Below are 22949 nucleotides of genomic sequence, written 5' to 3'. Positions count from 1 at the left end.
CCCAATCCATACCCCAACAATGCAGCATTACTCCTCAATCCATACCCCAACAATACAGCATTACTCCCAATCCATACCCCAACAAAACAGCATTACTCCCAATCCATACCCCAACAATGCAGCATTACTCCTCAATCCATACCCCAACAATACAGCATTACTCCCAATCCATACCCCAACAATACAGCATTACTCCCAATCCATACCCCAACAATACAGCATTACTCCCAATCCATACCCCAACAATGCAGCATTACTCCCAATCCATACCCCAACAATACAGCATTACTCCCAATCCATACCCCAACAATGCAGCATTCCTCCCAATCCATACCCCAATAATACAGCATTACTCCCAATCCATACCCCAACAATACAGCATTACTCCCAATCCATACCCCAACAATGCAGCATTACTCCCAATCCATACCCCAACAATGCAGCATTACTCCTCAATCCATACCCCAACAATGCAGCATTACTCCCAATCCATACCCCAACAATACAGCATTACTCCCAATCCATACCCCAACAATACAGCATTACTCCCAATCCATACCCCAACAATGCAGCATTACTCCCAATCCATACCCCAACAATACAGCATTACTCCCAATCCATACCCCAACAATACAGCATTACTCCCAATCCATACCCCAACAATGCAGCATTACTCCCAATCCATACCCCAACAATACAGCATTACTCCCAATCCATACCCCAACAATGCTGCATTACTCCTCAATCCATACCCCAACAATGCAGCATTACTCCCAATCCATACCCCAACAATGCAGCATTACTCCCAATCCATACCCCAACAATGCAGCATTACTCCCAATCCATACCCCAACAATGCTGCATTACTCCCAATCCATACCCCAACAATGCAGCATTACTCCCAATCCATACCCCAACAATGCTGCATTACTCCTCAATCCATACCCTAACAATGCAGCATTACTCCCAATCCATACCCCAACAATGCAGCATTACTCCCAATCCATACCCCAACAATGCTGCATTACTCCTCAATCCATACCCCAACAATGCAGCATTACTCCCAATCCATACCCCAACAATGCAGCATTACTCCCAATCCATACCCCAACAATGCAGCATTACTCCCAATCCATACCCCAACAATGCTGCATTACTCCCAATCCATACCCCAACAAAAGAGCATTACTCCGAATCCATACCCCAACAATGCAGTATTTTTTCTCAGTTATTCAAGTTGGCCATTCAATTTGTGATCACATCAAAGGTTTGAAGGCTACAGAGGGAAGATTTTTACCTTCATCTGACAGATCATTGATATTGAGTTACTGGGAGAGAGTTTAAAGGTTTTCAAGGATAGAGAGAGAAGACTTACCACTTGACTCCCATCCCAGGAAAGTCCCTCGACCTGAGCCTCTCCAGCCCAGTTAAGCCCCGCTGACCTCCACCTCCCCTGAAGGAGGGAGGTAACTCACCTCCTGATTCCCTGACATCTGTTCACCATCTACAGAGCAAAGGTCAGGAATGTGATGGAATATTTTCCATTCGTCCAGATGAATGCGGCTCAAACACTCTAGAAACTGGACACTATTCAGAACAATGAGGCCCACCCATTTGCCATCTTAAACATTCATTCCCTCCACCACCGACTATAGTGCCAGGTGTGTGTGCCATCTAGAAGATATACTGCAGCTACAGGCAAGGCTCCTTTGCCATCACTTGCCAAGCCCACAGTCTCTACCACCTAGAAAAACCAAGAATGACAGGCCAATGGGAACACCACCACCTGCAAGGGGAGGCAGTGGTGTAGTGGTATTGTCTTTGGATTAGCAATCCAGGCACCCAGGGTAATGCTTTGGGGACCCGGGTTCGAATCCCATCATGGCAGATGGTGAAATTTGAATTTGATAAAAAATAAAATCTGGAATTAGCAGTCTAATGGTGACCCAGACACCATTGTTAATTGTCGGGAAAACCCGTCTGGTTCACTAATCTGTTGTCCTTACCTGGTCTGGCCAACATGTGACTCCAGACCCATAGCAATGTGGTTGACTCTTAAATGCCCTTAGGGATGGACAATAAATGCTGGCCCAGTGATGCCCACACCCCATGAGCGAATAAAAAAACAGTTCCCTTCTACGTCACACATCATCTTGACCTGGATCTATATCATCTTTCCTTCATTGTCTCTGGGTCAAAATCCTCCAACTCATTACGTGACAGCATTGGTGGTGTACCACATGGACTGTGACAGTTCAAGGAGCCCCTTTCCAAAGGAAATTACAGGTAAGCAATAAATGCTGACCCTGCCAGCGATACCCACACCATGTGAACAAATAAACAGAAAAATACACGTTGCTTGAGTTTTATTCCTCATGATTCTTTTGCCAATCAACTTAAACCTGTTCACTCTGATTCCCAATCTTTCTGAACTAGCTCCTCCTTATTTACTCAGTGTGGAAGAGTCTAAAGATGTGCAGGTTAGGTGGATTGGCCGTGATAAATTGCCCCTCAGGGTTCAAAAAGGTTAGTGGGGTTAAGGGGATCGGGTGGAAGTGTGGGCTTAAGTAGGGTGCTCTTTCCAAGGGTTGGTGCAGCATCGATGGGCCAAATGGCCTCCTTCTGCATTGTACCTTCTATGATTCTATGAGTCACTTACAAGGGGACATAGGTTCACGGCGCGAGGGCAAAGTTTAGAGAAGATGTGCGAGCTAAGAGGGTGCGTGGAACTCGCTGCCGCAGGAGGTGGTGGAAGCAGATACGATAGTGACATTTAAGGCTGATCTTGAAAAGTACATGAGAAATATGGGAATAGAGGGATATGGGCCCTGAAAGTGGCGAAGGTGTTAGCTTACACAGGCAGCATGGTCAGCACAGGCTTGGAGAGCCGAATGGCCTGTTCCTGTGCTGTACTTTTCTTTGTTCTTTGCTCATTATCATAGCCCTTCACAATTTTGAACACTTCCCTATCAAATCTCTTGTTTGGCAGCATATTCAGGCCGTTCCCGTCATGGTACCAACTGCTCCCACTGCTGCTGTGGTTCCCTGGTGGTGGAGCGTGTGAATAACGGGGAAACATATTGACAGCAGCCGGATTTGAAGATACTGTTGCTTGCCAGTGGCAGATCACCTCTGCAAAGCACACTGTGGGAGGAGGGGAGAAAATTCCGCCCTATTCTTTTCTGCTCTTTAAACAAACAATCCCAGCTTCTCCAGTCTGCCTACATAATTAAATCCCTCACAGTTAGCATCATTCTAGTAAATCTCTTCTCCATCCTTTCTGAGGCTGGGAAATCCTTTCTAAAATGTGTCACCCAGAATGTGCCACAATATCTCACCTGGGACCCAACTCGTGTTTGATCAGGATTTAGCATAACTTGGGTGCTTTTATACTCTTCTGCTTCTATTTATAAAACCAGCATTCCTTTTTAAAAGCCATTCCACTTGCCTTTCGAGCTTCAAGGGCTTGCGCCCCTATCCGCCCCCGTCTCACTGATCTTGGACTGTTTTTAGTTTTATTGCTTCTCCTCATTCTTCCGAGCAAATCAAATCACTTAACACTTGACTCTCTTAATCTGTTCTGTGTGTCTGCCTATTTCACCAGTCTGTCCACCTGAAGTTCAGGACAGCCCTCTCCATGGTTTACTGCAGGTCTGAGCTTTATATCATCATCAAACTTTGAAATTATGACCTGGACTTCTCAAAATACTTTTATAGTGGCTTTTACACACGAGATATGACAATCAATTTTTGTTCAGCACAAAAACATATATATTTATATGTTAGTACACACAAACATACACATAAAATAGCTTTTTTTCTGTCCAATTGTACATGAATTCATTTTGGTGGTCATCTCATCTCCAGCACTCCATACCCCAAAATCCGTGCCTTTGTACAAAAAATGTCATGTACAATTCACCCAGTCTAACAATATCCTGGGGTTACCATTGACCAGGGACTGAACTGGACTCATCATATTTATGCTGTGACTACGATATACCGTCAATTACCACGAGACAAGAATGGTGAAACAATCGAGGCTTTATTGCACAAGATGTTGTGCCTCCTGCAGCTGGAACCAGAATAGGAGCAGTGCAGGAGAGCATACACTTTTATACGCCGCCTGCTGGGAGGAGCCAGCAGGCTGGGATTTACTGTGATACCTGAAATACAGTGGCAATACCGTAATACATGCAATGTGTTACTAGTGCTGTTTACCACAGCTCCAAGAGCAGGTTAGAGGTTGGGAAGTCTGCAGCAAGCAACTCACCTCCTGACTCCGCAGAGCTGTTCACCACCACAAGGCACAAGTCAGGAGTGTGGTGGAATACTCTCCATTTGCCTCGAGTGCAGCTCCAACAACACTCAAGACGTTTGACACCATCCAGGGCAAAGCAGTCCACTTGATCGGCACCACATTCAACATCCACTCCCTCCAGCACCGACACACACTGACAGTAGTGTGTACCATCTACAAGATGCACTGCAGCAACTCACCAACGCTCCTTCTCCACCACCTTCCAAACCTGTGACCTCTACCTAGAAGGACAAGGGCATCAGATGCCTGGGGACACCACAACCTGCAAACTCCCCTCCAGGCCATGCACTATACTGACTGGGACATATATCCCCATTGCTTCACGGTCACTGAGTCAAATTCCTGGATCTCCCTTCCTAACAGCACTGTGGGAGTATGTACACCACATGGACTGCAGTGGTTAAGACGGTGGCTCACCACCACCTTCCCAAGAGCAAATAAAGATGGGTAACAAATTCTGGTCTAGCCCACATCCCATGAATGAAGCAAAAATAATTATTTAATTGCTTATATTTATTGGCTCCAAGTTTACAGTTCTTTTGGTACTATATAAACCTCCTTGCATTATCAAACAGCAGGATCTATCAACTTTCCATTAATAGTAACTCTGTTTTGAGTAAAGTGTGGTGATATGCATCACTGTAAATACACAAGGGGTTAATGTAAATACACTAAGACTAAGTGAACACTAGAGGGAGCACCAGACATATCATGACATGCAGACATACAGCTAATAAACACATAGAATAGGACACGACCAATGGGCAGTCAAGACATCCAGAGGTGACACTACCACAAGGGGCCAACCCATATAAAAGGACAGGGCACACATGCTCTTTCTCTTTCCACAGGCAACACTCAGAGAGAAGTACAGGGGCAGGTCAGAAGCATCACACCCACCGCATGGCTTAGAGCAGACTGGTTAGTTAGACTGAGTTACTATAGCAAGATTAGCAGGAGAGTCGAACTCAAGTAGGAGAATTGTTAACTGTTCAATAAATGTGTTAAATCTATCTCCAAGTCTGAACCTTCCTTTGCCAGAGCATACATCAAGGAAACAGCTTATGCTATATGAAGAAGCATAACACAACATAACGTATCAGCTGTCAGCCTTGGCTCAGTAAGCCACTCATTCCTCTGAGTGAGAAGGCTTTGAGTTCAATCCAATTGCAGAGTCTCCAGCACAAAATCTTGGCTGACGTTAGAGTGTAGTACCAAAGGACTGTTGCACTAAAGGAATGCTGTATGGTCAGAGATTTTCAGATAAAGTATTAACTCAAGTCTCTGTCTGACCTCTCAGGTAGACATAAAATATCCCACAACATGAGAAAGGGAGTTCTCCACAAAACATTTATCCCTCAATCATCATTGTCAAAACAAATGACCTGGTTACCTGTTTCATTTCTGTCTGTGGCACCTTGCAGTATGCAAATTGGCTGCTACATTTCCAACATTAGAACAATGACTACAAGTTAACAACACTTTGGGGCATCCTGAGGTTCTGAAAGGAGCTATATAAATGCAAGTTCGACCTCAAAGTTTCACAGCCGAATTCTCCTTTCCTGATACGAAGTGTTGACACCGGTGCAGAATTTGTGGAGTTCCATGACAGCAAAGCTCATGCCGCACCTAGGCCGATTCAGTGACTGTGGGGGGGCCAGCACTGGCACCACTTGGAACACAATCGATTCCAATGGGAAATGATGCAGGATTCGCCGGGCCCGAGATTAACACTCGGGAGGCTGACAAGCTGCAGCCACATAGGCACATTACAACCCCCACACACAGTCATCCCAGCCAACAAGATGGCACTAGTTGCGCTGGAGTGTGCCCAAACAGCTGATGGGTCAGCTGGGGCCAGAGAGCACCTAGGGGGCTGCCTTTGGAGGACACACATATGACCCTAAGGTCACAGTGGGCAGTCAGCGATATGTGCAGCTGCATGGCTGCGTTGCAGGCCACGGTAATGGTGCTCCATGCCCATGCACCCCAACTCCACAGTCCACCTCCTGGCCACCACCGCTGCTCCCCCCAGCCCTCACATGAGCCCCCTGGCCAGTGGCACGACTGTCAGCAAACTATGGTCATGTTGGACACTTTCACACGCCCCTGTCTCTCCCTCAGCAGCCACGGCAGCTGTTTCATAATTTTTAAAAACACAAGTGAACCTCGCCGTCGGGAATGCACCCCAATGGAGGCGGAGTTTCGCAGGAGTTCCAGAGTATACCGAGTCAGGCCGCGAATGATATGCCAACCGTGTTTACTGTACATGCGTTCTGGAATGCATTGATGCCGCTGCTGAGGCGATGGAGAATTGCGATTTGTTGTGAAAGCCCAATCGTGATTCTCCACCCAATCGTGTGTCCCGATTTTGGTGTCGGCCGATGAGGAATCCCGCCCTCTCTGTTTATTGCAAGCAACTTGTTATAATGAGTTGAATAGGGGTCCAACTTAATGTATGTAAAAATTATGTCCAGTCATCTAAAGAATAGTACAAGTACTGCATTCCTCGCCTGAGTCCCTCTAATCAGCGACAATTAAGGAATTTGACACCTTGCCATTTACAGCTATATTTAGAGTTTAGTGAATGTTTTCTGCATTGTATCAGATTTACATACTGCAATACGATAACACTGAAATGCGACATAAATTATACTTTGCATTAGCTATTTATTTACTTCAGAAGCTCTTCAGCATTGTGTTCAGCTTTGCCCAACTGTAGTTTCAAAGGTTACAATCCAACTAGGCAATTGAGTGCAAGACCCTAACTTTATTGAATTACAAATATGTCTCCGTTGTAAAGAAAGAAAATTAATTTAACGCTACCAAGCACAGAAAAAATATCAATTAAATATCAGATAAAAACACATTATTGAAAAGGTTTAATGGTTTGGTTCCATTGGATTAGGAACATGGGACACAGGAGCAGGATCAGGTCATTTGGTTCTTTGAGCCTGCTCTGCCATTCAATAAGATCTGGTTATGGTCTCAAATCCACTTTCTTATGTGCCCCCCATAACCCTCAACTTCCGTGTCTATCAAAATTCTGTCTAACTCTGTCTTGAATAAATTCAGTGACCCAGACTCCACTGCTCACTGGAAATGAGAATTCCACAGAGGAATGACTCTCTTCAAGAAAAATGTTCTCCTCATCTCAGTCTTATTCTTAAAGCATCTCCTCTAGGTTACGGTTCGGTTTCTCTCAACTCAAATGAATTCAATTTAAAAGACTAAAATTGACAGATTTTTGTTGGATGTATGGGAATGATCAAAATTGGCAAATGGAGTTGATGTACAGTTCATCATGATTGAACTAAATAGCAGAATGAGCTTGATGGACTGAATGGCCTCATCCTGACCCTATATTTGGGTTTGGTTTGGATGAGTTTTGTTTTGGATGATTCGTGTGTTTGATCTCATTGTGTTGATGTAGTTCGATCAGCTTTACATTAGTTGATTTTGGATTGGTTTGATTTGCTTTTCTTGGATTGAATTCTATTTAATATGGTTGTCTCTGATCTCTAGCTCACTGGCTGAGGCTAAACCAATGTGTTAGCAATTGTTTAAACCCGAGATGAGCCTCCAACTATATATTAGTGCAATCACTATTTCCACCTCTGTAACAATTGCCTGACTACATCCATAGCTCAGCCTATCTGCAACTGAAACATCCATTCATGTCAAGTCTAGCGATACCAATGACTACTTCAACACATTCTTGGCTGGCCACTGATATTCTTCCCTCTGTAAACTTGAGACCATCCAATGCTGTCCGTGTCTTAATTCGCACCAAGTTCCATTCATCTATCATCCCTGTGCTTAGTGACTTACATGGCTCCTGGTTAAGGAATGCCTTGATTTTAAAATTCTCATCATTGTTTTCATATTTCCTCATGGTCTCACCCCTCTCTATCTCTGTAATCTCCTCAAACCCCGTAGTCCTTCAAGATATCTGTGCACACCTATAATAGTAACCTGCACAGGACTCATCCAGCTGGGGATAATTGTTCCCTGTGCTCAATTGGACTGAGTTAACCCAGCACCAGCATAAAAGGCTGGCAGCTGTAAAGCCAGCTAAAAAAGGAATGAGGACCCAGTGAAAGGTAATCGGGCCCTGTGCATGTATAATGCTGTTGCTGAAATAAAGGACTTTTAAGAAGCTCGTTGGACTCCTCTGGCTTTATCACACCATATCTGGCTACTTCCGCGTACCTGATTTGTAATCACTTCACCGTTACTTGCCATTCATTCAATTGCCTCAACTCTAAGCTTGGGAATTCTCTGCCTACACTTCTGCATTCTCTATCTCATCTCAGTCCTTTACTATCTCTTCCACCAGATTTTTGGATATCTAACCTAATATCTCGAGATGTGGCTCAGTGTTATATTTTGTTTTATAATGCTCCCACAGGGTGCCTTGAAATGGTTTATGGTGTTAAAGATGCAATAAAAACATAATTTGTTGTTGTCTTAACTGTATTTTGGGTTGGTTGGCATTGGTTTGACTTAATTTGACTTCATTCAGTTGTCTCGGTTTCACGTTGACTTTGCGAGATTGCATTGGGTTTATTTTGTGTTGGCTTTGGTTAGAGTTGGTTTGGGTTAGGGTTAGTGTTTGGTTAATTCTTGACTGGATTATTTTGGACAGATTTGGGTGAAGATTAAATTTGGGTTAGGGAGAATGTCTGGTTTGGTATGAGTTATATCGATGGGATTTCAATGACTGGGTTACTTTACGTGGATTTAGGTTAGGGTTAAATTTGGGGTAGAGTTGATTTGATGGGATTGCAGTGTATGGATTTATGTCATGTTGGCTTGGGTTGCTTTTATAAAAAATTCAGGATGCATCTCGGCTTTCTATACCACCTCCTCACTTTACCCAGCACTGCTTAACACTGTTTTCTTAAGGCTGTTATGAATGTTCGAAAGTTACAGCAACCAGGAAAATGCCTGATCAAATTATAACGCTAAATATCTACTGAATATGTGCAGTATGCCTTCACTCTATCATAAATCTGCTCCTTCACTTTTTAAATGGTTCAATTGCTTTATCCTTCTGGACCCTATGTAATAAGAGTCTCAACTATTTCTCTTTAAATTTACAGGAAGTTTTCTTTCATATTCCCCGAGCTGTGTTTTTTGCTTCTATTTGTATCATGTTTCTGATTGTTTATATGAATCTCCTTTTAAATTCTCTGGGATCATAGCACACCAGACTTCAGAACACAATCTTTCAGACCGGTTGGAATGCATTGAACCAATACATTATTCATTTTATGCTTTTGGAATGATGCTAGTTTTCAAAGTTAGACAGAGACCAATTGCTAATTCTGAAGAGGTTGACAGTGGCGCTAGCTAATGTTACCCACCCAAATATGGCCAGAGGTATTCCAATAATGCACTAATGACCTAGATAACTTTTTTTTAAACTCGTCATCGTAACTTTTTGCTTGTTAAAGCTCCCCAGTAATACGAGTTAAGTAACAAAAAGGAAGTACTGACTAACTACGGAGTGTCGATCTGCCCAAGAGCACCCAAAGTTCAGGGTCTGACCATGCCATCTGAATTCTGGGCAACTTCTGCCCATTGGAGAGATCACTGCCAACTTCCATGAATTTGGAAGGTACTTATATGCCCATTATGATCCCAGGCCAGACCCCAACAGTGGCTAGGATACTAGATCGATACCTCTATATTTTGGTGTATTTGAAAGACTGTGCGGTTGGACCAGGAGTGAGTGCATGAAGAAATAGGGCTTGGTTATTTTTACTATAACTACAATAGTAAACTTTTTAACTTCACACGAAAAGAACAGCTTACAATTTACACCTTAAACACTGCTGCTCAATTTCCCATTAAACAACAAGAAAAGAAACATACAGATCTCAATCTATCTTACTGTGGATGACTAATGGACTCAGCATCAGGCAGATCAGAATTCAACTCTCTCCAAAGTGCCCCCACCAACTGGGCCTCTCTAATGCTTTCAAAATGTCTTTCTGCCTTCCCTGGCTCCACCCAGGAATGACCTCAGCTGCTCAAGGTGAAAAACAAATTCTCCCTGAAGGCTGCAAAGCACATTAATTTCCCAGGGACTGTCCCAAACAAATCACAGTCCATTAGCCCAGACTGAAAAACACATTATTTGTCAATGTCACCTTATGGCTGCTAAAACACCCAGGCCCTGGACATAGAATTATTTTGAAAAAAACATCATGATTGCAGTCAAACACACACTAACCCCCAAGCTTTTAACCATGAAATTGCTCAATACTTAGAACCCAATAATCTTAACGTCTTCCAGTCATCACAATGCATGTGACTTAAAGCTTTCCAAATAAAATGGACCTCCTGTTGTGGGTTGTACAGGAAAGTCCACACACCCCTGAACTCTCCATTGTTTTTTAAAATTCATGGCAATTCCTTTTCCTCTTTAAGGTGCTGCAGGAGACACATTGGACAAGTGGTTTAATTATTCAACTTCACGTTAGCGAGTTTCCTATTGGGAGTGTATTTCATGCTAACAGCTCTCTCACCGCCATATGAAGAAGACCATGGAGCAGGAGGAATGCTGTCTAACTCCTCGACTAACTCCTCTAACTCCAAGAACTCAGCTCAACAAGAACATTTCCCCCTCCCTCCCCCAACCCCTCAACCTCTCATACCCCCCCCCCCCCTCAAAATCTCTCTCTTGGCTTGGAGTAGGGCATTACAGATTCACCAAATTACTGGGTTTCCCAGGGACAATAAAGTTAAATTCAGAGACTAAAGTTGGACTCCTTTAATTATAGAAGATTGAGGGTGATCTCCACACCTTAGCAGCCCGTGGCCTCTTCCACTTGGAATAAAAGGAGCAGTAGGTGCATGTGAACACCACCACCTGCAAGTTCCCCTCCAAGCCACTCACCATCCTGACTTGGAAATATATCGCCGTCCCTTCACTGTTGCTGGGTCAGAATCATGGAACTACCTCCCTAACAGCACTATGGGTGTGCCTACACCATACAGATTGGAGTAGTTCAAGAAGTGGCTCACCACCACCTTCTCAAGGGCAATTAGGAGTGGGCATTAAATGCTGACTTAGCCAGTGGCACTCAGATCCCATAAAACAAAAAAAGGAGCTATTTAAGGTCATTGAAAGAGTTGATAGGGTCGCTCGAGAGAAACTATTTCCTCTATTAGGGGAAGGGGAGGACAATCAGGTATAACCTTAATATTCGAGCAAGAACAATGAGAGTTGATGTCATTCATGGAAAACTGGATTGCTCAGCTGAAAAGAACTATCGAGATTGGGAGTCAGAATTGAAATTGATCAATGTTTTTTTTGCTGGGCAACGATATTAAGGTCTAAAGAACCAAGATACTTCACTGAGTTAAGTTACAGATCAGCAAAGATCTAAACTGAATGGTGGAATTTGTGGAAGGGACTAATTTGTCCACTTCTAGGTCCTGACATTCCCAGAATGTTTGGGAATATGATGGTTTTCAGGACCTTGTTGACTTGCCCAGTGCCGTACCCACTCACTCTCTCCCTCAGCAGCCATGACGCCAGTTTCACGATTTTTAAAAGCACAAGTGAACCGTGCCATTGGGAACACAGCCCATCGGAGGCGGAGAATCACCGAGGCCCCAGAAAATACCGGCTCGGGCCCGCTAATGACATGTTTACTGTATGTGCATTCCGGACTGCATTGATGTCACTGTCGAGGTGACGGAGAATAGCGATTTGGGGGTCACATCAGGCCCGCTGTGATTTTAGCATTGGAACCTTTTCTCCGCCCAATCACGCTTTGCGATTTTGGCGTTAGCCAATGGGGAATTCCGCCCATAAATTCTCCTGTTAACTCAGTTATGGAGATGAGGGGGGTAATGGCGGGCAATGTTAAGGAGCTGTTGAATTGGGAAAACATTAGAGTCACAGGGCAGAATTCTCCGGTTGGGAGACTGTGTTGCTGTTGACACTGAATTGAATGCAGTTCATGTTCCCATTGGAAGCGCTATCCGGTGAGTGAGGCAGGACATGCAAATAAGCCAGCACACTGCCAGCACGAATCCGAACAATTCCTGGCCAGTGGGCACTCTAACTAATGGGGCCGGAGTTAGCGCTAAAGAGTTTGGAAGCTGGAGCTCCATTTACTACACACTCACTGCAGCCACCAATATGACTCACAGAAGACATGCCCCCGAGGTGGGCCCACAGCTCCATGCCAGTGAGTCGCGGAGGGAAACCCTCTTCCGCAGGGTGGGCCGCACACTCAACCTTGCTCTCCTGAACACTGCCTGGGAGGTGATGGCAGAGGCAGTCCGTGCTGCCAGCCTCACCAGGCAGAGACAGCTGTTGATCCAGAGGGGTGGGAATCACTGGCGAGGCCTCTGCCCAGAGAGGGTCAGATAACCAGGGAGGGTTCCAAAGGCCACGGTGCAGGTGTCCTCTGGTTGGGGTAAACTCTGCTGCTCCATTGCTTCCTCTGCAGTGGGCCAGCACTTTTGAGGAGTGCTAACACCTGATGGGGCCCTGATTGACCTTGGGTACACCCAACCCCTTGATGCAACAGCTGGGGTGTGAAGGTGTCAAGAGGGGTGGCCTGGGTGAACTTCAGATGACCAGAGGCCATCTGGATATTCAAAGGATACAGACAGCACTCAGTAGAGTGTACAGTCAGGAGCCTCCATTGAAAAAACAAACTGTAACAATGGCGGTCTGAGCCAGGCCACCCGATCCCGAGGGGGACACCCCGAGGCCACGGACGCAGCATCAAGTTGCTCTGCACTAATGCCCCCAGCCCAGGTAGCTACCCCTCAACAAGTCAGACAGTTTTCAATGGTATTTCAGTGTTTTTTTGTAGCCTCCCTCTCCCCCTCCGCTGCCATGGTGGCGTTAGTAAATAATTGCGCCAATACACACCCGTGAAACCTCCGCCTGAGAGGAGCGGAGCATCACGGAAGAGCAGAGCATAAAGCGTCCAACCCGCTATCACATTTAAATGCATGCAAATGCCGGCTTTGCATTGCCCTGACAGCATGGGGTACAATCCTTTTTTTTGGCATCAGGGAGGGACCGGAGCAGGGCGCCCGAATCAGCACCAGGCACGAACCTCGATTTTTGCAGGATGACCAATTCTCCATCCGATTGGGATTCACGTTTCCGGCGTTGCGAGGCAGAGTATCCAGTCCATAGTTTTTACCATAACAGTAAACCAACCCATCCTGTCTGTGCTGGCCATCAAGAACCTATTTATTCTAGTCCCATTTTCCAGCACGTGGCCTTGCGATGGCGTTTCGAGTGCTGGTCTAAATGCTTCTTAACTGTTGTGCGGGTTCCCTTTCAGGCAGTGAGTTCCAAACTCCCACCACTCTCTGGGTGAAAAAGCTTCTCATTTTATTGTGTTGAAAGCTCTGGAGGAAGTCTTGAACATGCCAAATGAGGGAAAGGATGTCTAAATGAGCTGAAGCAGTTTCTGGGTGTGGATGATGAGGTTGAATGGTGGAATCATTGCTGGGCACTGATGGTAAACTGAGGGTTTGTGTTGTGAGAATCATGGCCCAGTCCCAGGAAGGTGGTTAACACCTTTCCCCAACAAGCCAACCTGGGCAGCAATTGAAGTGTGGCTTTCCTCCCCATTGAGTCACCGGCGAGTTTCCCCCACACACATTCAAGCGGCTCAACGCCCTTCTAACAGCCACAAACAGGACAGAGAAGTGACAGGGCCGCAGGCCAATCGGCCCCTCCCTACACAACCCTCTCTGGCTCCGTCTCCATTTCATCACTATTCGCACTTATAACCTTATAAAAATTTACCCGCGCCTCAAGTCGCTCAAGATTTCACAAGTAATACATTTGTATTACATTAAGTGAAAACAGACATTTAATCACATTCCCGTGCCCAAGTATTAAGCACAGAGTTTACCGCGACCCAGTGCAGTTCATAATTGCATTAGGAAATCAATGATTGCAGAAATACTGGCTGCAGAATGACTGTTCTTCGTCTCTGTGGGAAGTAACAACAGACCCGAGAGAATGTCAGTTGCTGCAGTCAGTGAATGCCATCTCCGTCAGGAGGGGACTGGTGAGAGGAATACACAACTGGAACACAGAGAATGAAAGGGTGAATGAGTGACTGGATCAGGTATTCAATCTTCCAGTCAGATCGTATTCGTTGACAAGTTTTGTTAAAATGAACTTGACTCCCAGCCGTTAGGGTGAAATCTCCCACGCAGGATCTGTCTGTTTCATCGTGTGCTACTTGCAGGCCACTCTGCCCATCCTGTCCCTTCTCGTGGAAAAGAGTTTTCCCCAGTTAGTCTCTTGCCCCGTTCTTTCCACGTGGGGGGCTGTACCTTTTCGGTTTCAAGTAGGTATCCAATTCTGAAAAGTTACTGTTGGATTTATCCCAGGCAGTGCAGATCCTGATCGAAGTGTAGATTTCTAGCTGCTCCTGGCTACTGGCCCTTATCCCACTGCAATAGTCTCCCGCCCTCCCCCCGTTTTTACTCTTATCAAAATCCTTCTATCAACCCTCCCCTTAACCTTCTCTGCTCTAAAGAGCACCTCCAATCCCTCCACACCGCTAAAATCCCTAATCCCTGGTATCATCCCAGTAAATCCTTCTCCAAGGCCATAACATTCCTCATTAAATCCGGTGCCCGCAGGCTGCAGACTGGTTGTCCAACCTGTCCGAATCCCTCCAACTGGGAAAGCTAAAATTTGCCATCCGGGGGGGGGGGGGGGGGGGGCGGAAGGTGAGCTACCACAGGACGTGGCAGCCGTTCACCAACTGGTTCCGAGACCTGTTCAAAGCCAGCAAAGGGGGGGGGGGGGGCGGGGAGGGCAGGAAACATAGGAACATACAGGATGGGGAAAGGTGCTAAGGCTCACAAGAAATCGGGACAAGGGACTAAGCCGCAGGGGACAGGCCCGAGGGCACATGGAAAACCAGAATGAACACATCAGTTAATACAGGCCACCGCCATACTGGGGAGTACAGCTGAGGGAGACCAACCAAAAGGGGACCATGGCCAGGGGGGGGGGGGAGACATGTCCATGTAAACATAGATAGTGACCATTGCTTGGTTCCGTTTTCTTTTTCTCTCATTGGTTTTTCCCTTTTGCAATCTTAATTTGTCCTTGGTTGTTTTTGCATTGTATTATGCGCGGTTATGTAACTTGTAATTTAACTTAACTGAACTATGCATAATAAAATGTGAAAACCAATAAAACATTTCTTATAAATGTGTGGTGCCTGGAACTGAGCACAATCCTCCAGCTGATGTCTACCCAGTGTTTTAGAAAGATGTAACATAACGTCCCTGAATTAGTTCTCAAGGGAAGGAAGCATTGTCATTTTGCCCTACACCTTTAAAGATTGGTGTGTGTTTGGTCCAAGGTCTTTCTGTTGGTGGACCCATTAAATTGTACCATTTAATTTACCTCCTTATTTTTCTGAGCAAAATGCATCACTTCTCACTTGTGTGTGAAACCTGCCATATGTGTTTGCCCATTTTACCAATCGGGTTATAACCACACCCACCCCAATAATCAGTTATATCCATCGCGTGTATTTATTGGTTTTCAGAGTTTCATGTCATCTGCACACTTTGAAGTTAGGCCCTGTGTGTCCAAGTCCAGGTCACTCATGTCAAATGGGGCAGTTCCCCTAAGACCAAGGCCCTGGGGTAGCATCACTGTCTAGACTCACTGTATAACTTCACTCCATCTGAAAAATATCACTCCCCCACTGCTCATTGTCCCTTGGTCAATGCTGAAAGCTCTGCTGCTCCTGTCCGTTTGCACCTATCAGCTTTTATCTTTGCTGATTTGTCTGTTCAGCACACTAAACACAGATGGGCCACTTTCTGGGTGGCAGTTTGATGAATAAATGCAAAATAAAAGTCCAGATCTAGGGACTTGTTTTGAAATTAGGGGTGTCCCTTTTAGGGCATGATGTGGAGATCCGGCGTTGGACTGGGGTGAGCACAGTAAGAAGTCTTACAACACCAGGCTAAAGTCCAACAGATTTGTTTCGAACACTAGCTTTCGGAGCGTAGCTCCTTCCTCAGAGGAAGGAGCAGTGCTCCGAAAGCTAGTGTTTGAAACAAACCTGTTGGACTTTTAACCTGGTGTTGTAAGACTTCCTTTTAGGACAAAGAAGAGGAGACATTGTTTCTCTGAGATGGTTGGAACTCTGTCTCAGAAGGCGGTGGAGGCAGTGTCACTGAATACATATTTAAGGCAGTGGGAGATAAATCCTTGTTGGGCAAGGGAATCCAAGGGTGAATGAGTGTGTGGAATTCGAAATACATACAGACCGGCCGTGATCTTATTGATTGGAGGAGCAGACTCACAAGGCCGAATGGCCTACTCCGATTTCTTAAATTGGTATGTGCACCAGATAATAATAATACTCGTTATTATCACAAGTAGGTTTACATTGGCACTGCAATGGAGTTACTGTGCAAATGGACCCGTTGTGTCCATAAACAGATCCGGGAGAAACCATTGTCCTACTTGCTGGCTGTGACTACCCCCATTCTTGGCGCATGTTTCAATGAGGTTGTGGATTTCTGTATCATTCCATGACAATAATTGTAAAGACATTGTAATTGACGGATACACGATAATGATGACTTTGATAAGGCAAACGCTCCAATTCTTCCTGCAGCTCGCCTTTCACAAACTCGCCCGTTTTAAACTAAAAAAAAACACCCTCGAGATTAAAAGAAAACCCCAGGGATGTTTGATAAATCGATGCTGTGATGTTTGGCGGAAAGTATATTTGGTAAATATTTAAAAGGCTGTTTCTGTTCAAAGGGTTAGATCTCGAAGAATGTCACGGTTCGGGTCCTTGACTGCTGAAATGTTCAAAAGAACGATTGAAAGAATTTACAACCTTTCCCGAATATTCATTTTTTTTTAAAACCGGGCAGCTCCAACCCGGAGGAACGGTTTTCTTTTCAAAAAGTGCGAAAATCCTCGGAGAAAATTACATTAATTTTCATTGAAGTGATTTTACATAAAGCCGAGAGACTGAGTTTAGATTCTCTCCCACCTTCTCCGGGTTAATTTCAAAAGCTTTCTAATTCCGGCAAATACTGACAGTGAGAAACAGATAAAACTCGATTCAAAAGTGTTTCAGTTTTAGAAGTTGATCAGTTGACAAAGATAGAGAAACGCACTGTGATGATCATCCCATTCTAAACACTCGCTCTGAGCTAGTTTTCATTAATTGCCTTTTAAAGATTGCATAAATATAAATACCTACTTTGGCCGTGTCCTTGACGTTCTGGGGAAATCTAAAAACCGGGTTTATTCCACTTGCGGGATGGGTTCTGGGGTGAAAGGTTCCGAGTTGGGGGGGTTTTGGTCTCTATCTGAGCCACTTCCATTACTGGTTTAAGAATTTGAAAGGGAACGCCGCTCATCGGAGCGACTTGATCCCAGATTCTGAAAACAATTCTGGGCTGTCGGTTAACCCGAGAAACCAGATTCTCCATATTAATCGAACCTGTCAATGAATAAAGGCAGTTGTGTCAACAAGGCAATTGTCCCCTTTTTGAACGAAAGAATGTGCAGCAAAAAATAATTGCCATACATTCAATAAAAATAAGTGCCACACGGCAAGTGCCCCTTCCAATGGTGACAGATGATTCGGCCTGTCCTGTGGCTGCAGTTTTAAAAAAAACAATTTAACATAACTGAATTAAACAGTGTTGGAGGGACCCTCACTTCAGTAGCCGAGAATCTCTTCACTCTCGCCTGTGCAGTGTTGAAGATTCTGTTAGCGACTAGATTATCTAGACCATAGCTAAAATCCACATTGCTGGCAATGTACAGTGCCACAATTCAGGGGGGGGGAGGGGGGGGGGGGGGGTTCGCCGTTTATTTATCTGATTTACATAATTGGATAGGGGAATAATTTAGCTCGAAAACCACAAAATGTTGGGATGTAAAGAACCATCACAAGAATTTGACATATTCGGGTTAGGAATAAGTAGAGGCCGATTTAGTTAACATGCCACTAGTGCATGAGCATTTATCTGATGAGGATTCTAATATAATAAAGTTCAATGGAGCGTTTGCAGGTGAGAAAAGTGAAGTGGCGATTCAGATTTGAGATCGAGGTAAAGCTGACGTTCAAAGAAATGAAATGGAGTCAGCGAGGCGAATAAATGCTGGGCGAGCCTGCGAACCCACAGCCCGCAGTCAGCGAGGCGAATTTCTTAATGGGCAAAATAACAGATGATTAGTTATAGTTATCCAATGATAATTTAAGGCGTCCTTTCACGGGCTGTGGGTTCGCAGGCTCGCCCAGCATTTATTCCTCATCTCTAATTACCCTTGAGAAGGTGGTGGTGAGCTGCCTTCTTGGACCGCTGGTCTACGGGGTGTCGGTACACCCACAGTGCTGTTAGGGAGGGAGTTCCAGGATTTTGGCCCACTGACAGTGAAGGATATACTTCCAAGTCAATGTGATGGGTGATTTGGAGGGGAACTTGCTGGTGGTGTTCCCATGTACCTGCTGCCGTTGTTTATACCCCAAAGGGGCAAGAACACTGCTCGAAAAATAATTAGCCATGCACAATAAAGAGGGAACATCAAACTAAAATTCAAGCATCCTGTTGGCTGGGAGAGTTATAAAGTAGCACAAAGGCTGACAAAACAATTACAAAAAGACTTGCGAGGGATTTCAAAATCAACTCAAAATGTTGGCAATGATAGGAGGGAAAGAGGGCAGTCAGCAGCAATGTGACAACAGAAAATGGTAATATTGTCAATAAAAATAAGAAAATGGGGGAGATGTTGACTGACTTTCTGAAATCAGTATTTACAGTTGGGGAAAAGGTCAGCATGCAAGACATCAAGGAAATTATATTGTATCAGGGAAGGGGGAATTCACCCAAATTAACAGAAACAAAATAGGGGCAGCATGGATAATTTAAGTGTTTCCTTTTATTGTTAAGAAGTGTTTAACTGTTAATTGTAAGATATTTTCTGTGATGTTAATGTGTTTAATCCAGTGTTAAAAATACAGTTTGTTCTAATAGAAAAGATTTCTAGTGGTCAGTGGCATCACTCTTGGAGCAAAGTATCCTTTCCTCAGTTTTATAAGTTTAAAAAAAAGTGTTTGGGGTTTTTGCCCAGTACGTTAACAAATGTCAGGTTCTGGTCCGAGATCTTAACCCCACAGCCTTCTCAATGGCAAATAGGGATGGGCAATAAATACTGGCCTGACCAGTGATGCCCACATCCAGGGAAAGAAGTTTTAAAAATCTACCACTTAAGAAAGGTGAGAGAGGAAAACCAGGGGTTATAGAGCAGTTAGTACCATTGTCTATTGTTGGAAAATTGCTCAACTCTGTATTTCAGAAAAAAGTGTGAGAATATTTTCAGCTGCTCAAAGAACCAGCACTGATTGTAAAGAATAGGTCATAACTGGAAAACCTGATTTTTAAAGTGGTGGTGAAAGTAGTGAACAGTATTTATCTAATGCCTCCTGGAAGTCTTTATAAATAATGTCCATAAAGACCATCATAAGAAACTGTTGCAGCTCACTGAACTGAAGACAAGTTATTAACCCGGTTAGGAAAGTAGCTGAATAACAAGAGACAGAGATTCGGGACAAAGGGCAAGAAGCCGAATTAGCTCAATAGTTTCCTGCAGAATCTATGCTGGGCCTCAAATATTCATCATTTTCAAGAACAACTTAGTTGATGGAATAGAAAGCCACAAAGGATGAAACAAAGATCAGCAGCATTGTAAGCAATGAAAACAGTGGGGGGAGGCGATGGCATAGTGGTATTTTCACTGGATTAGTAATCCAGAGACCCAGAAGAATGATCTGGGGACCCGGGTTTGAACCACATCATGGCAGATGGTGAAATTTGAATTGGATAAGCACCTGGAATTAAAAGTCTAAATGTGGACCATGAAACCATTGTAGATTGTCGTAAAAATCCATCTGGTTCATTAATATTCTTTTGGGAAGGAAATCTGTCACCATTACCTGGTCTGGCCTTCATGTGACTCCAGACTCACAGCAATGTGGTTGACTCTTTAAAAACTGCCCTCTGAAAAGGCTGAGCAAGCAACTCAGTTCAAGGGCAATTAGGGATGGGCAATAAGTGCTGAGATTCACATTTGGATTTGGATTTGATTTATTGTCACATACACTGAGGTACAGTCAAAAGTATTGTTCTGCGTACAGTACAGATAGATCATTCCAGACATGAAAAAATATAGGACATCCAATGAATACACAATGTAAATACATAGACACAGACATCGGGTGAAGCATATGGAGTGTGGTACTAATCAGTAGAGAAGATGTGTGGACAGATCAGTTTAGTCCATAAGAGAGTTATTTATCCCACAAGTGAATATAAAGATAATATTGCAAAGGAGATATTGATAACTGAAATGAATGGGCAAAAATGTGGCATTTGGAATTCAGTAGAGGCAAATGTGAGGTCACCCACTTTGAACATTAAAAAGGAGAGAACTGAATACTTCCCAAATGTTGAAAAAACTAGAAACAGTGATGGTCCAAAGAGATTTGGAAGTCCAGGCAAAAAATCATCAAAATGTCATGGACAGGTATAGAAATGTATAATATAGAGGGCAGCACGACGGCGCAGTGGATAGCACTGCTGCCTCACGGTGCCAGGATCCCAGGTTCGATCCCGGCTCTGGGTCACTGTCTGTGTGGAGTTTGCACATTCTCCCCGTGTTGCGTGGGTTTCGCCCCCACAACCTAAAGATGTGCCGGTTAGGTGGATTGGCCACACTAAATTACCCCTTAATTGGAAAAAATGAATTGGGTACTCTAAATTTATATTAAAAAAAAGAAATGTACAATATAAAAGGTTAATGGAATTCTGGCCTTTATATTTAGAGGACTTGAATAGTCATTGGATGCTTATGGCACAGAAGGAGGCCATCCAGCCCATTGTGCTGGACCTCTGAAGGATCAATTAACCGTATGCTGCTCCCCAGCATTTTCCCATAACCTTGCAATTTTTTTCCTTTTCAAATAACAATACAATTCCCAATAGAAGTCATGCTATACAAAGCGCTGTTTGAGCATCATTTGGACTTCCATGAGCAGGTCTGGGCACCGCATCCTCTTCAGCAAATGACAATTGCTGTTAGATCAGTTGATTTTGTACCTGAGATTGATAGATATGTGTTCACTATGAAGATTCATGGGACTCTACATCAAGTCCAATAGGATCTCGTATATCCGGAGTCACTGCCTTCATTGCCGAAGAGTTTCACCTCTTCATTAATCCAGTAGGATCCAGCATATACGGAGGCACTGCCTTCACTGTCAAAGAGTTTCAACTCTTCATTACGTCCAATGGGATCCAGCACATACAGATGGCCCCTCCTACCACCCCGCTTCAAATAGGCTGGCTGAAAAAGCAGTCCAAACTTTTTAAGTACTGATGAAAAAACAATCTAACCAGCCACTGCTGCTTCGTTTCACAGATCTCTTGCTCTCGGACAATATGACCCTGAATACCACCACTGGGGTTACCCCGCTGAGTTGTTAATGGACAGGCCCCTCAGGACCAACTTGACCTAATTTTTCCAAATTTGTCTAGGAGGGTGGAGGTTAAGCAAACATCACAGAAAGGACACCACGATGTAGCCAAGGAGGACAGGTAATTTGAAACAGGCAATTTAGTTTATTTACAAATCTTTGGAGGAGGACCAGAGTGGATAACTGTGAGGGTTATTACCAGGACTGGCCCAGTGTCTTAGTCATCAACCTCCAGGATGGCAAAGTGAGAAAACATATAGATAATTTGAGACTGCGAGAAATTACCATCCCCGCAACTGGGTGTATGGAGCCAGCCCAAGTTACCAGGGGCTGTTAAGCACATAGGGGCTGTTTAGCACAGGGCTAAATCGCTGGCTTTGAAAGCAAACCAAGGCAGGCCAGCAGCACGGTTCAATTCCCGTAACAGCCTCCCCGAACAGGCGCCGGAATGTGGCGACTAGGGGCTTTTCACAGTAACTTCATTTGAAGCCTACTTGTGACAATAAGCGATTTTCATTTTCCCATTGTACCACTTGCAGTCTGTGGTGTTAGAAATGAAATTTTTTCAAGGAGAATGATATGTGTCGACAGGAGGAGTTGAGGAGGTAGTCAGTGCTGCCCGTTATTCGGAATCTGCAAATTTGCCTGCCCCTGCTGTGGACTCTGATGCTTCAAGTTTGAAGAAGCCAGTTGCCAAGTTGAGGTGCTTGGCGAGAGTTAGAAAGCCACCTAATGGACTTATCTTGTGAACTTTGCTCTGAGCCCCTGTACTCGAACCCTCTTTGACTCTAATTGTAAAGAAGAGTTTCTGTTTTTGTATTTCAGAGATTTGTAAGGGAATTTATGGGGGGGAGGCAAGGGGGAATGTGGTAGCATGGCCCCTTTAAGGGGCGATCCCTCACCAGCTACGTGACCCACCGGGAGCCGATGGGGATGGAGCGTGCAAACCTCTGCCTATCGGGTTACTGGATGTGGACCTTGGTGTCAGGGTATTATCAGAGTTAGCTTGGGAGTCGAGGAACTAGACCTGTGTAGGAGTTGTACTGATCTCTATATAAAGTTCTTATAGATAGCTTTCATAGAATTTA

At 44.5% G+C, this 22949-nt stretch overlaps 1 long non-coding RNA gene across 1 annotated transcript in view; it reads right to left on the bottom strand.

Annotated features, from left to right (window-relative positions):
• LOC140427116 (uncharacterized) overlaps positions 1–17766 on the bottom strand; it is a 223277-nt gene extending 205511 nt beyond the window's left edge. Inside the window, exon 1 of the long non-coding RNA XR_011948391.1 lies at positions 17581–17766. This is a non-coding gene — a long non-coding RNA (uncharacterized lncRNA). The remainder of the gene's footprint in view (positions 1–17580) is intronic.
• Between the last annotated feature and the right edge of the window lie 5183 nt (positions 17767–22949).

The sequence above is a fragment of the Scyliorhinus torazame genome, chromosome 7, assembly GCF_047496885.1.
Source record: "Scyliorhinus torazame isolate Kashiwa2021f chromosome 7, sScyTor2.1, whole genome shotgun sequence".
NCBI lineage: Eukaryota > Metazoa > Chordata > Chondrichthyes > Carcharhiniformes > Scyliorhinidae > Scyliorhinus > Scyliorhinus torazame.
The sequence above is the reverse complement of the archived record's forward strand: the minus strand, read 5'-3'. Positions and strand labels throughout refer to the sequence as shown.